Raw genomic sequence first — 16,401 nt, 5'->3', positions numbered from 1 at the left:
ACTCAAAAATATTTTAACTTCAGATCCAATACTTATATATCCCAATTTTGAGGAACCATTTTTACTAACAACTGACGCTAGTGCATTCGCGATTGGAGCTGTTCTATCGCAAGGCCCTATTGGAAAAGATTTACCCATAGCTTATGCCTCCAGAACATTATGCGGTGCCGAAACAAAATATTCGACGATAGAGAGAGAACTATTAGCTATCGTATGGGCAGTCAAACATTTTAGACCATATCTTTTTGGCCGAAAATTCACCCTGATTACCGATCATCGACCCCTTACATGGCTTTTCTCGATAAAAGATCCCGGAAGCCGATTAGCGCGTTGGCGCCTAAAACTCGAAGAATACAATTATAAAATAGAACATCGCGCAGGAAAAATAAACAGAAATGCAGATGCCCTCTCAAGGATAAAGATTAACCATTTCAAGGATTGTGCAAACTTTCAATCAAAAATCTCATTACATGCATCGAATGAAGATGACACGGAAACTCAAGAAAACGAAGACGACGATGAAGAAAATATAGAAAAAATGTCCGAAGAACTTGACAAGTTTATCGAACTGTATAGAACTAAGTCAATAATCGATTATTCTAAAATTGAAACATCGAATACGGACTTATTAGACAAATCCAACAAAAATATTGTTACATTTTTTTGGCAAAATAAACTTGAAGAACTCCACGAGAAAATAATGAATGACATATTCGAAGAAAACATGGAATATAGTAACCGAAGAATTAATATTGTACACAGCAAAACTGTAAAAGATCGAAAATATTTTATTATACCATTACCGTTTGATCCCGAACGAGTAATATCACACTTGTTTCTTGTACTTTTTGCAAATAAAGATCAATTCGATGAATCAAAAATATATTGCGTCGAAAATAATCTCGAACTACCTATCCTAGAAATATTTTCTTATATTTTTGCTGACAAAGAATTAAAATTAAGAATCTGTCAAAATATAATTAAAACAGCCAGCGAAGACGAAATCCCTCAAATTTTAGATCATTACCATTGTGGTAAAAACAATTTACATCGAGGAATAAACGAAACTGTCAGAAGAATAAAGCAGAAATACAATTGGAAGAATTTAACAAAAGATGTAGAGAAATTTGTAAAAGCATGTGAAATTTGCCAAAAAGTTAAGATTTGCAGGAAAAACTTAAGTGGACCACTAGTCATAACAGAAACTCCAAAAACACCATTCGAAAGAATAAATATGGACATATTCGAATACCCTACTAGGAACTACGCTTTAACTATTCGTGACGAACTGACAAAATTCACGCAAGCCTATCCTTTGGAAGACAAAAAGGCAGTAACAGTAGTCAAGACACTCCTACTCTTTTTTCAACACTATGGAACACCACTAAGAATTGATTGTGACTGCGGTCGAGAATTCGAGAATGCTATTATCAAAGATCTATGCGAATTATACGACATTAAACTAACATTTTCTAGCGTTAACCATCCACAATCTAATGGATCTATAGAAAGGTTTCATGCCACACTCTCAGAAATGATTAGAGCAAATCAAGCCGAGAACCCAAACGATCATCCCTTCACTATACTTCCTTATGCAATAATATGCTATAACAATACAAAGAATAAGACCCACGGTTTCACACCATATGAACTTATATTTGGGCACACTGCAGGCCGACCACCAGAAACTCTATACAATCAAAAAACACTAATGAGTAAATATATTCGAGACCTGAATAACCGCATGGAATATTTTTACAAAGTAGCCAGAGCAAAAACAGAAAGACAGAAAGAAAAGGCGAAAGTAAGATTTGACGAGAATATTTCAGAACGAAGACCTGATTTTAAAATTGGTGACAAAGTTTACGTAAAAGAATCCCAAATTAAATCAAAATCAGATAATCTTTTTAATGGACCTTTCGAAATTCAAGAAGTTTTTACAAATTCCGCAATTATCCTTAACCCCAAAACTAACCAAACCTCTAAAGTAAATTTTGACAGACTCAAACCTTATTTTGAATAATTTTCCTTTACAGATTCTATGGACTCCTTCCTATCGTCCAATCCCAAATTCTCCTCACTCCAATTAATAACACAATTGGAATATTTTTCCATGAAAAAGGAACTATACGAATATCTAATGACAAATGGACTTTACTTGTTTACAAAGAATTATTACCTATCAAAACTACAATATCCAATAATGACAGAATTTTGGAAAACCTGTTAGAAAAATTTATTAACGTGGATACACCGAGAAAACTTGCCTTTCAAGCCGAAGTACAGACACATGTTAGTCTGCTAAAACAAATCTCAAACTCCGTTAATTTAAAATATAAAGAAATAACCTCTGACACAGTACCTTATAATAAACGCCTAAAACGCGGTTTAGTAAATGGTATTGGAACAATCTGGAAATCTATTACTGGAAATTTAGACGCCTCTGATGGCGAATACTTTAATAAATGTATAAATAAGATAAATTCCGATGAAACTCAAATTGAAAATCTCCTAAAAAATCAAATATCCGTTACCACTTCAGTTATAAGAACTTTCAACACTACAATTCAAAAATTGCAAATAGACGAAGAAACTTTTAACAAAGACTTAAAAACTATCGAGACTACACTTCTGGACATTAATAATGACATATCCTTTTACCAAGCACAATTACAAATACTAGATTTATGTGAGTCCTTAATGGAAAGCTACGTATTTTTAGAAAATTATTTAAATGATATACTAAATTCTATAACATTCTCTCGCCTGCAAATTCTACATAGTTCTATTATTTCGCCCATAGACTTAATGGACGCATTAAAAGAAATCTCACAGTCATTACAAAATAACGTATTGCCTCTACCCACTTATATGTCAAATATAGCTCAGTATATTGACATAATAAAACTGCAAGCTTATCAGCTTGATTCAAAAATTGTTTTCGTTCTCGAAATTCCGTTAGTTGATCCCGAAATATTCACCTTGTATCAATTATATTCAATACCAATATTAGATAATCAAACTGGTTTTCATCATATACTTTCAACTGTTCATAAATACATAGCGCGAGATGATGATTCAATTTCATATGTCTTACCCATGGACACCGAAAAATGCAAACAAATCAGTCAAAACCAAAGAATGTGTACAGACATTCTTCCGTATCCCATAGACACAGATGCTATATGTGAAGCCCAGCTTTTGAAACCTCTCAGCAACTTACCAAAAACTTGCCAGATGTCCATGCTCTTGGCACAAGGTTACAATGTACAAGAAATTGACCGAAATTTATGGTTACTAACCATTTCCGATCCATTACCAGTAACAATCAAATGTGCAAGAAAAGACGTCACTACACAAATAATCAAAACAAATTCAATCTTAAGATTAATTCCCGAATGTATTGCATTCATCGGCAGTACCAGAATTCATGCTAGAGACCAAATTGAGAAATATACAAATATCACGTATAGAAGTCACCCAGTTAACGTACCCTACAGATGCTGTGACCATTTTGAGACAAAGAGTCACCTATCAAAATTGAAACCACTAAAACTCAGTAAGATCAACGTAGACGACTTAAATATTGCACAACACAAATTGGACCAATATTCAGAAGAACTGGACCATATTATGAGCCAATCATTCATTGAGGAACATCTACCCTTATTCACTATATCAACCTTATCCCTGATTATTATCCTAGTTATCTTATACCTTTTCTGCAAATACCGAACCAAAATATTCCCAAAAATTGCAATCTCCTTGTCCCAGGATCAGTGTCCAACTTCATTACCACGCAGAAATTCCATTAGACAGAAACTTCAGGGCTTAGCCTCCTTCAGAAGAAGACCCAATGTCCAACAAGAAAGCGAAGCAGAAACACCAATTACTCTGTAAAAGTCAAAGCAATGGCATTGACTTTTCACTAATAAGGGGAGCTGTTATATGAGAAAATATTAACCTTGAACTAGCTTAAGTTCGCCGACTTCAGATTTCATCATCCCATTCCCATAGAAACCGCTGAGCACGCATTAGAACTTTGTACGAACCGTTGGCCAATATTCATGGGAACAGCAATTCAGCACTTCATACCAAACATATAAATTACCATTCTCAGATGCCGGAACCACTCTTAGCTGCAACTTCGACCAGTCCAGTTTTTAGTCATTTTAAATTAATTTAATTTTGTACTATTATTTAATATTTAATTTGTAACAAATAAAGTTCTTTTTTTAAAAAGTCAAATACGTGATTAGTGATTTAACATATATATATATATATATATATATATATATATATATATATATATATATATATATATATATATATATATATATATATATATATATATATATATATATATATAATTATTTATTTTTTATTTTTAAAAATGTCAAAAATATTTTTTGCACTGTAACCATAACTTTTTTCAAAATTATTCATTTTAAATTGTTCAAACTTGGGATTACTGTGTTAATAAAATGAATTTAACCCTGCAGTTGTGACGCACGGTCTCTCAGACGGTGCCTTCAAATAAATTAAGTTAATTCTTTTACCAACAGAATGCGTGAGCTGCCCATCTCAATAGCTTTCCAACTCGAGTCGACCTTTCAGCCTGTAGTGTGTTCAGTTGCTGACAAGTCTTTATCTGTGAGGTATCAGTTATTGTTTTCAGCCTGTAGTGTGTTCAGTTGCTGACAAGTCTTTGTCTGTGAGGTATCAGTTATTGTTTTCGAAACCTGGTCACTGATCACGTCCTAATCTTTTAAAATCTAATCCTTACTACCATCTAAAAATCGTAATATCGAAAAACTGACGCAATTGAAATTGAAGCCTTCCTTGGTATACCTATTCTTGTTGGAGTACAGAAATCAAATAAATTGAATATGAAAGAACTTTATTTAGGAACTCCCCTGAAAGGTTTAGACTGCTTTTCCCTTCAGCGGTTCAATTTTTATTGCTTCATATTCGTTTCGATGATCGACTACCCAGGTCAGAGAGGAAGCTTCTTGATAAATTGACTCCTATAAGAGACCTTTTTGAATTGGCCTTGGCAAACCACATGTTTGCCTTCCTAAAAAACTGCACTTAAACTTCTCATGTCCCAAAAATAAAAGAACGGCATATTTCTTACTTCCATGACAACGGTGCCGTCGAAGAAGAAAGTGGAAAATCAATAATCATACAAAACTACAACAATACCAAAATAGGGATCGATATAGTTGATCACAATCATTTTGATTTTTGAATAATAAGTCGTGTTGTTGGAGGTGTTTGACATATTACTACGTATATTACATTTAAAAAAAATGTTTGTTCTTTTGAGTAATATCTAGTCATTATTTCCAATGAGTAATGCACAATAAAACACGGTTATCTTTGGATGATTCTTCGGGAGGAATATCTATGACGTGTACTTTAAATATTTTTATAGACAGAGCGAAAATTTCCTTAGACATTAATGATTGTCTAATCTATTTAATGAGAATTAACCAGAATTTTAATCGGAACGTTTATTATGACGTCTCGTAATACGGCTGATACGGAAGACTGGTATTTTTTAAATTACTTATGTGTCCATTGCTGTATACACCTCTATGTGTAAGCGGCCACCCTATGAATATATTCCCTATCTATCTGTCTATCTTAAGTTTAATGGGCAGTGAATGTGTCAATGAATATACACTCGCGATCATAAAATCCGGGTCACCTTGAAAATCACCGATATTTCATTTTTAACGAGCTTTATCGTAAATAATAATAACACAAATACAAACTAATGCATGTTTCTGAGAATTGTTGCGGTTTCCTTTGTAACAAAGAATTCCAATAGTGCCAATTGCGCGGTAAAGTGCACACTTCCCAAAATGGACGCTACCTGTAACTCCGCTTGTTTTAAATGTCTCGTTTGTGCTTCGACTTTCTGTTCAAATGCAACGGACAAACGTTTATTATTGCCACCATTAGTGTTTATTAGTGCCATTATTAGTGTTTCTTTTTTGACAAAAATGCCTTTGACTGTTGAAATGGCACAAATTGTTGCACTTGTGGAAGACGGTCACACTCAACGGAAAGTCGCAAGAACTGTTGGCGTAAGCCTTTCTACGGTTCAACGAGTGCTTCAACGCTTTCATGAGGCAAGTTTGCTAACCAGGCGACCTGGCTCTGGACGAAGAACAACGACCACGGCACTAGAGATGACCGTTTCCTTGTGTTTCAGTCTTTACGAAACCGGACCTCAACAGCGGTTATGCATCAAAATCGTCTAGAGGAAATACGAAATCGCAATTTTAGTGTTGCAACAGTCAAAAGAAGACTCCGTTCTTCTTGACTATCTTCTCGGGTAATGGCTAGAAGACCGCCACTTCGCCGGGTGCCTTGAGTTGCACGAAAAGCTTTTGCTCGACAATACGCGCGTTGGGAAATTAACGATTGTAGCAAAGTGTTATTCTCAGATGAATCCCGTTTCTGCCTAACTGGATCCGATAGACGTGTAAGAGTTTGGAGAAGAACCGGTGAACGATATTCACAATCTTGCATTGCTCCTAGAATGCCATTTGGTGGAGGCTCGGTCATGGCTTGGGGAGGTATATCTTCCGACTTCCACACAGAATTACCCTTCATCGAAAATGGGTCCCTAACTGCACGAAGGTATATTACGGAGATTCCGGAAGAACATGTTATGCCCAACATGGCAGGGCTTGGAGAAAACGCCGTTTTTATGCAGGACAACGTGCGATCGCACGTTCACAGGATCAGTATGTAATGCTTGGACGAAGTAGGAATTACGAGAGTAGCCTGGCCAGCTAGGTCTCCGGACCTGAATCCCATCGAACATCTCTGGGACCATTTGAAAAAACGTATTCAAACCCATACACCTCCTCATAACAACGCACAGGAGCTTAAGGATCTGTTAGTGAGTGAGTGGAATAACATACCACAACATGTAATCCGGAGAAAAATTGAGAGTATGCCCCGTCGTCTGCAAGAGGTTATTAGAGCAAGGGGAGGCAATACACGATATTGGTCATTGAAATTTCACTGATTTTTTACCACGTTCTGTATTTTCCATATTTTTTCGTATGTCTGTTTTATCAATAATTTGATTTGTTTTCTGTTTTTTTCAATAAAAACAATAAAAAACCATTTTTTTTCTTTCAAAACAAACATTGATGACAAATAAAAAATAAATTACCCAAAAAAAAGGTTATTACTGCACCAGAGGCAAAAATATTGAAGAAACTTGAAATTTTCAAGATGACCCGGATTTTATGATCGCGAGTGTATTATATATTCTTATTTTTATTCATTCCAAGAATTAAAATACGTACACTCTGAATAATGAAGGAAGTACAAATATCTTGGATAATATCTTAAAGATAGTTAAGAATTTCAGACAATTTGTAACGAAAAGGCTAACAAAAGTAGATAATAAAAAACTGATCGTGCATCAAGACTTAAAGAAGACCACGTTGCTTAAGTAGGAGGCTTCATTGGGGTGGGTAAGGTTATATGTTTCATTATTTTTCAATATATATATATATATATATATATATATATATATATATATATATATATATATGAAATGAAATATTTTAATTACTTAAGTAATCAGACATACTTAATATATAAATACATCCGTAATTAAACTTAATATATTCAAAAATCAAATATCGTACTTTAAATAATGATTCTGGACGTAAAATTTATATTCTTAATAAAATAACCCAAAAAACGGATAGTATATTATAGAACTATTAAACACTCACACCACAGTTTAACAACATTCAAAGCAAGCAGATACGACAAAATTAAGTGGATACTTGAACGTATTGAAAAGGGATAAAGGTTGATGCTCTCAAAATTTCTTCATACCTCGTCGGCAAATAACCAGATGTAAACAAAAGGGCGGATGAAGTACGTATAAGCGAATATAAAGAGGCACGTACACGTGAAATCAAATCTTAATTGTCTTTTCTTTTATTTACTTTCAACTTTTAGATGCACCATATCTCTCTTACACCTTTAGCATTTTAGTTTCGTCAATAGAAATCTTCGCATTTCTACTTTGGTGATTCATTTGTATAACTAACTTTTTCGGTATTCCTAACATGTTTAGTTGTTTTAACTTTTTTGTGTATCTACTCAATCAAACGCCTGTTTGAAATCAATATACAAGTTGTAAATTGATATATTATATTCACCACATTTTTTATGTGTATATCTTAACATATGTGTTTAGAACTGTGACAATTAGTTGCAAATTTATATGGCCGATATTACACTGTTATGTTTGCGGGACGTAGTGTCTGTCTCGAGACGCGAATATAAATGCTTTAAATCCGTAAAATAGTTTCGAAACACAATTCAGATAACTGCCTTAATCTGGAGCCTTCTAAAAATTGCAAGACATAATGTGTTTCGAAACTATTTTACGGATTTAATATCAGATGTCGCTATTGCGTCCGTTTCGAAGCCATTTTATCGTTGCTTCCCAAAGACAGAAAAGATTAATTTTCACGTTGAGAACGCCTATGAATAACTGTTCTGATGAGCTTTATTAAAGCGAAATACGTATCAACAGATACATAGACGATTTGTACGTGAAATGAAATCTTGACTGTCTTTTTAATTTTATTTTTAATCGGATCTACTCTGTATGAGTACAAGAAACCAATTCGCTAACGATTTCTGCTTAGTTGAGGAGACATGTCGTGGAATGCAAATTATAGATTCCCCATGTCTCTTTTAACATCTTTATCAACGTCTGGCTATGTCTTGCAATTTTTAGAAGGCTCCAGATTAAGGCAGTTATCTGAATTGTGTTTCCAAACTATTTTACGGATTTAATATCAGATGTCGCTATTGCGTCCGTTTCGAAGCCATTTTATCGTTGCTTCCCAAAGACAGAAAAGATTAATTTTCACGTTGAGAACGCCTATGAATAACTGTTCTGATGAGCTTTATTAAAGCGAAATACGTATCAACATATACATAGACGATTTGTACGTGAAATGAAATCTTGACTGTCTTTTTAATTTTATAAATGCTTTAATTGCCGCTTCAATACAACAATTTATAGAAAAAACGCAAACCGTCAATTCTACCGACTTTAAAGGCTTTTAACGAACTTTAGTAAAGTGAGTTATTTCTTAACATAATTTTAGCAATAAACCATGTTTTGTCATATATTTACGAAGAAAATGCATTAATAAAACAATTAAGCTGAACGATTTATCAACTTTTGAATAATAATAAAGCCTATTGACACATTTCCAAGTACACATTACACCTCTTCTCTAGCGAAAGCAATGTGGGTCAAAATTCGAAAAATAAAAACTTTACGACTCGGTGTGAGATTGCAAAAACGAAAATTTTCGACTGGTTTATTTAACATGAGGTATATCGGACGCAAACATAACATCAAGGAGTATTTTAAATTGTTAATTGTAATAGAAAGATTAAAAAATTCTTGATGTTATGTTAATACTTTACCAATATGTATTTAGTTGATACTTGACCTCATTGGTCTGAAACCACGTTCAATACGGCTTTATATACTTAATTCCTGATAATATATTGTAGGCGACATTTAACACTGTGATGCCCCTATAATTTTCGCAGAATCGTTTCTATGCCTCCTTGTACATAAGAAGCATGATTCCTACTTTCCAATCCTCTGGGATGACTTCTAATCTTCACCATTCTTTATTAATGCTGCAGTGCCAAAACTAATTAAAAAAAAAAACAGTAACTAAAAGTATTCTTCTAGTTTGATGTTATTTCAAGACTTAAAAACTGTTACTTGTAGGTTGGATTAGTTGCTGTTGTGTGCTAGTTGGAGGTGAGAAAAACGAGTGTGCTTGTATGGTAAATTGATCATCTCGATAAAAACTCATCATTGCTAATATTCCTCAATATCAGTGTTAACACCCACAGAAGGAAAGAAACTCACACTCAGTACCCACTCAACGTTAATGTTTGGGCTGGTATAATTGAAGATCAATTCTTTGATGATAACTTGACTGGAGAAAGTTATCAGCAGTTTATTCAATAATAATTTATTCTCGCCTTAAGTATCTGCCTTATACTTAAGTCAGTTAGATCCAAATTTTACTAATAAAATGGATATAAATGCAACGAGATGGGATGCCATGCACCACTGCATTATGCTGGTGACGTGTGTAAATACTTTGGACGAAATTTGTCGAAGTAGATGGACCTACAGAAGAGGTGCGATATGGCTCGCACAATCTCCTGACCGTGTCCCAATCGACTTTTTCTTATATTATCAAGAAATCCAACTAATAAATCCAGACATTTAACAAAATTAGAGAAATTAATTTTACAGTTACATTGGATTTGTCAACACGTAAATGGTAAATATTTTGAGTATCTTTTACAATAAAATTAATTTCTAAGAATTTCTTTTTTATTTTTGATTGATTTTGATTGAGTTTTTGTTCCTAACTACAAAGGATGATGCGCTGTAATCTCCTTAAAATTGTCTTTTTAACAGGAGATTTCTTAAAACTATTTTGAGGTTACTTCTAAAACTCCCTCATTGGAGTAAAAATGGAAAAACCATCCTGAAATGTGACAAATTTTAAATAAAAGTAAACGTGTCTACTTTTATTTTGCAATACTAGGAATTTTGCAAGAATAATCTTGGTACATTTTTATTGAATTTATTCGAGACACTCTGTATATAGGAATAATCATATAATAGTTTGCCAGAATCGAGCTAGCAATGTGTGTTCTGGGTCGCACGAGCAGCTGTTTTCTAAAACACAAACGCTTATTTCAATATCAATTTATTTACTTACAGAAAATCACTAAAAACATTAAAAGTGAAACAGTGCTCGAAGTTAGAGGTTATTTTTCATAGTAAAAACGTTTTTTACGGCGAGAAACAATTTAAATTTATTGTATCGTGATATTAGATATCTGCTTAGTTAAGTACTAAAAATTAAGATTGTTGAAAGTCTCTCGAAAACCCCAAAAAGGGTTTGTGCTATACATGGCACACTATGAAGTTATAGACTCATTAATTGTTTTTGTAGATATGGATCCGAAATTCTTTTATGGTACAATGAATGCAGGTAGAATTCCAAATAGTACTAATAGTGAAGAATCGGATATCTCCGATGAATACGGCACAAATGAGATGATATTGTGTCAAGATAGTGACAGTGAGGAGCTTGAAAATTTACCAAGCAATGTCAAGGAAACTGTCATTTCTGCCACATCCTTAGATTCCTCAGATGATGATACCCCTTTTTCTGAAAGACTACGATATAAAAGGAAGAAATCTCATAACAGTGTGAAAGGAAATCTGAGAAGATCAGAAAATGATACAAAATTTACTGGTTCTGAAAATTTAAATTCTTAGATTTTACAATTACAAACTCCGGTCCATTATTTAAGTTTATCTTTCCTGATAGTCTTATAGAGCATATCACAGACCAATCAAATTTATACTCAGTTCCAGATAAACCAGCTAATATAGAAAAATATGAAATAGAACAATTTATAGGAATTACTATTTACATGTCGATAATTCAACCTCTATCAACAACACACTATTGGAATGCCAATATTGACCACCGAACAGTTAGCGATGTGATGAGCTGTAACAGATTCGAAGAAATAAAACGTTTCTTGCATTTAAATAATAATGATGACATGATTGAAAATGATTAGCCTGGACATGGCAGAATATTCAAAATTAGACCTCTTCTGAGGCAAATCTGAGGACCTGTCCAAATCAAAGAACGACTACTCATGGTTCCGAAAGAAGAATTTCTAGCTGTAGACGAACAGATTATACCAACAAAGGCGCGAAGCCAGCTAAAGCAGTATAACCCAAAAAAACCACATAAGTGGGGCTTCAAATACTTTGTGCTGAGTGGTATTTCGGGATTCAGCTATGACTTTAATTTGTTTGCTGGTTGCCAGAATTGTACTTCTAGGAGCACCAAATCTTAGTATGAGCAGCAACGTGGTTGTCAAATTAGCAGATTCGATACCAAAACATCAACATTACAAGTTGTTTTTTGACAATTGGTTCACCAGCATACCTCTTATGATATATCTGACCAAAGAGGGCATTTTACCTTTGGGAACAGTAAGGCTTAATCGTGTTCCTGGAGTTGTGATGCCAGCTGAGAAAGAAATAAAGAAGAGCGACAGATGTCATATTTTAGAGAAAATAGCCAATATAGACAATGTGGATGTCAGTGTAGTGTCCTGATTTGATAATAAAATCGTTACTAAAATGTCAACATGCTGGAAGTGAACCAAAGGGAGAAAAAAGATGGTTTTTCAAACCCTTGATTCCATGTCAGGATTTTATCGTATAAAAATCAGGTCGAAGAATAATTACTTACGAATATTTTTCATTTCATTGACATGACAGCCGTGAACTGTTGGTTATTAGCCAAAAGGGCGAAGAAATTTGATTTACTCCTTTTGGATAGCAGACTAGCAATAGCCGATGCTCTATGCAAAAGCCGGAAACCAATTAAACAGTAGGAAAACCGTCAAGTAGTAGCATTCAGCAGATGTACGAGAACAAACAAAAAAAGGGAACCAGTAAAGAAATACTCCAAAAAGACATCCGTAAAGATGGGCTTGATCATTTTCCCTATTGGGATTAGAGCACTAGGTCAAGATGCCAATTTCCAGGCTGTACAGGGAAAGTAGTGCACAAAAGGGATATATACTGTGCACAAAATACACAATACCGTTGTGTATTAATAAAGAAAGAAACTGTTATTTGCAGTTTCATACTGTATAGTGTATACTGCAGCTTCAAAATAGTTCGACTTTAATGTTACATTGTTGCATGATGTTCCATATTTGGCACCAATTTTTTTTGTCAATAAAATTTTCCTCGTAGCTAGATTTTTTTCAACATTTTTAAATAAAAATAGAATTAAAATTCTTATCTGAGTGTTTATTTTTGACAAAAAACAAAAATTCATGCGGTAAACGGTTAACAAACTAAATAATTTCTAGAAAGAGGTTTAAGCTTGTATTATATTGTTGCGCCACAACAAAATTTAGACGACTGGTTTACCTTATGTGGTTTTCCCCATCTTTTTCTTGCAATTGCAATGGACGGCAGCATTCCGTAAGAGTACACGCCTCAAAACCTCCTTTAGCATATTAATTCTATATAAAAATCGTTGTTATATTAGTGATATATAAGATTTTTATTGAAGTCGGGAAATCCGGAAATCAAGACACATTATCCCCGTAATAATACCTATACTTACTATACATTTAGTCGCCTAAAAATTACGGAAACGGAGGACGATAATTATATCAGAACTGATTTAAGGTGTATTTACTAAGCTTAAATCGCAGTCATATAACTAAAAATAAGACGATAAAAACAAAGATGTAATAAGTAAGCAAAGTTATTCAAAATAAGGAAAAAGGGTTGTTGTCTCTGGAAGTGGAATCCTCTCGTTGTGGAAGACATTCTAAGATAATCTAATTCCCAACGAGAGTTACTACATTGTTAAACAGCGAAAAGCCTCTTACTTGGTCATATTTCAAGTGGCGACAACGACAACAACAAATATCATCATTTAATTTTAATTAAAATTGACAAAAAAGCTAATAACCAAGGAGAGCTACTAAACATCGTTAAGCAGCGATATTCAGCATATTTTTTCAAGAGACGACAAATGTATAATATAAACCATATAAGAACTAGTGAGGCGGTACCATCGCAGATATACCCCATTTTCCAGGGCAACCAAGATTAAGAGTACAGTCACCCCAACGTTATGTCTGCGATTGGGGTGGGGTTTGGTGGTAGCTTACGGGTTAGGGAGGTACCATCTCCACGAGGCATGACCTCTTTGATCTTTGAACACAAGAACAGGAATCTTATGCTCCCTGGATCAAAGATAATTCCCATAGTGAGACATATGCCACCCAATGAACCACAATAAGATAGTAACCTTATATAAGAATTATTTATCTAAAATGGAGCCTTCATTCTATTGTGTGAGTAATATTAATTTCAAATTCTTAAGTACTAGGCAAACTAAAAAATTAATAAATATTTTTTAAACAATCTTAGATGTGGTCATAAATGAAACCAACGCTCTAATCTAATTAACAAAAACACTATCCAAATATAACAGTAAATCACCAACAGTCCTATTGTATAGAAAAATTTGTGATGAGTGATAAAAATAATAAGGTCAAGGTATGAAAAACTAGTTTTGAATAAATGTTTAAAAACAGTACTATTTAGAATTTTAGAGATAAAAGTAAAAGTTGCAACACTTTAATTTAGATATATCCATGCTGTACAAAAAGTTTATAATATGTATTTTATCCTTTGTAATAGTCATTTTAGTTATAGAAAAATATAAATATTTAAACTTCTAACGAAATTTGTTACAGTTTTATAAATAGTAAACAAAATCAGTTAGATTCCAGTATTTTGTCTAATTTGTTAAATAATGTCAACTGATATTAAATTAATAAACACATACCTACTAGTTTTAATTCTTGGTTTATTAATAAAACATCCAAATATCCTTTACCTTTGCACCAATCTAGAACGCGCCACAAATAGTATGAAAACAGAAATTTCACATTTAATTGTTTTAGAACACAAAACCACGTGTTACTCGATAGTAACTAAGAGCAACTGAACTATTTGAAATTGAAAGGAAAACTAACACAAATATTTTTGTTTACAGTATAAACAAAATCCCAATGACCTACGTCACGATACCTACGCAGAACTTAAAAAATCTTGTGCAATTTCGTTGCCGCTAAAGGAAATAAACACAAACTGGTTATATATAGTTATATAAAAGAACTGTAAAGTCTGTCTTGCTTGATTCACCTACATACTACATATGAGAGCTGTACAAGTCGCTTAGGTTGAGGCCAGCGCTGACACGGTAGGTAAAAAATACGAAAATGATGGTACGAAACTGAACTGAACAACGGTTCGCTTATAATATTATGTACCATACGATTTGCATGTTATTATAAAAAGCAGTGTGTTGTGACTGCGGAATGATGGCGACCGTAGATAAGACAACATAGCTGAAATAAAATGGGGTCTCTCAGGTGTCCGATTTCGGAGATCTAATTACATACTGGTATTGATGATTTGGTTTATATATTGCAAGTTTGCATTTATTTATGTTGTTTCTGGAGACAACAGCTGATTTCAATACTAATAAAATGTACTAACTTCCACTTTAGATGTATTAATACGTGACTAATAGAATATTGGAAAATACTGACAGTGGCAAAAGAACCAGCAGTACTTCTTCCTTAGTTACAGTCCCGTTTTATGAGCTTTGTATTTGTAATCATAGCGGCTATTTTTACTATTGATGTCTTCGTTATTTCTAAATAAGTCAAGAGTTCCTGTGTATTTATATCAAATTATTTAAACAGGAAATGTGACTTTTTCTAATGCTCATCCTTCTTGTTATTATACTTTGTATTATTACCTCTCAGCAGCTCCTCTAGATACTCTTTTAACTTAATTGTATTTTTCCATTCTTCACAGCACTTTTGCCATAGGCGGATCCATGGGGCGATCGCCCTTCCCCTCTCAAACTAGTTATTTCATTTTTTAAACTTATTAACGAATGCTGTTTTTCACTATGCTTTAATCATATTTTAAATCTTTTAATTGGTAAATCTTCATCAGTTCAATCTGCGAGAAATGCAATTCAAACAATCAAATAAGTAATTTCTTATTTTAAAGCTTCGTCAAAACGCAATGCATTCGAACGCACGCACGCACGCACGCATGAACGCACCCACACACATCACAATCAATAGACAACTGGATCACAAGTGAGTCATTATATAGTCAGATTTATTCTTTAAGTACTGCGCTCCATAATCCCAAGATGTAACACCATCGTGCCTAGGCGATGCATGGCATAGGAAGAAACTGTTGCTTTAGCGATGCCCCAGAGAGCTGGTGAACTCTCAACGACCCAACTCGTGGGACAATTTGAATAACTAGGATAAAAACAGAATAGAGATAAGAGTTCAGGAGATGACTCAAAATGGAGCTCATAACAGGAATGAATAGAGGGATAACTCTGTATCTGCCCTAAATACTAAGATATAAGGTGTTCCAAGAGAAACAGACAGCTCAAATGATCAAAGAACGCAACGAGTTCAACAAAGAGATAGACAAAAATGGCTGCTCAGACATGGACCACCCCTTCGCAACAACGAGTTGTTAAAAACCAGGAAGCTTTAACGAGTAGAATAGGTCATATGGAAACGTAACAAAAATATTCAGAATGGCGGTGACACACAAAGTGACAAAGCTCTGAATGAATATAATAAGGAAGAAATTCTGTATAATCTAAAACCTAGAATATTAAT

General features: G+C 33.8%; 1 protein-coding gene across 6 annotated transcripts in view; it reads right to left on the bottom strand.

Moving 5' to 3' along the window:
• LOC140439505 (uncharacterized) overlaps positions 1–14,979 on the bottom strand; it is a 125,790-nt gene extending 110,811 nt beyond the window's left edge. Inside the window, exon 1 of one of the 6 annotated variants that reach the window (XM_072529467.1) lies at positions 14,523–14,979. The gene's annotated coding sequence lies outside the window, so the exon portion shown is untranslated. The remainder of the gene's footprint in view (positions 1–14,522) is intronic. The other 5 variants (XM_072529465.1, XM_072529458.1, XM_072529459.1 and 2 more) reach the window with 5 other exon arrangements.
• Between the last annotated feature and the right edge of the window lie 1,422 nt (positions 14,980–16,401).

Source organism: Diabrotica undecimpunctata, chromosome 4 (genome assembly GCF_040954645.1).
Source record: "Diabrotica undecimpunctata isolate CICGRU chromosome 4, icDiaUnde3, whole genome shotgun sequence".
Classification (NCBI taxonomy): Eukaryota; Metazoa; Arthropoda; class Insecta; order Coleoptera; family Chrysomelidae; genus Diabrotica; species Diabrotica undecimpunctata.
This window is presented reverse-complemented; position numbering and strand designations above follow the sequence as displayed.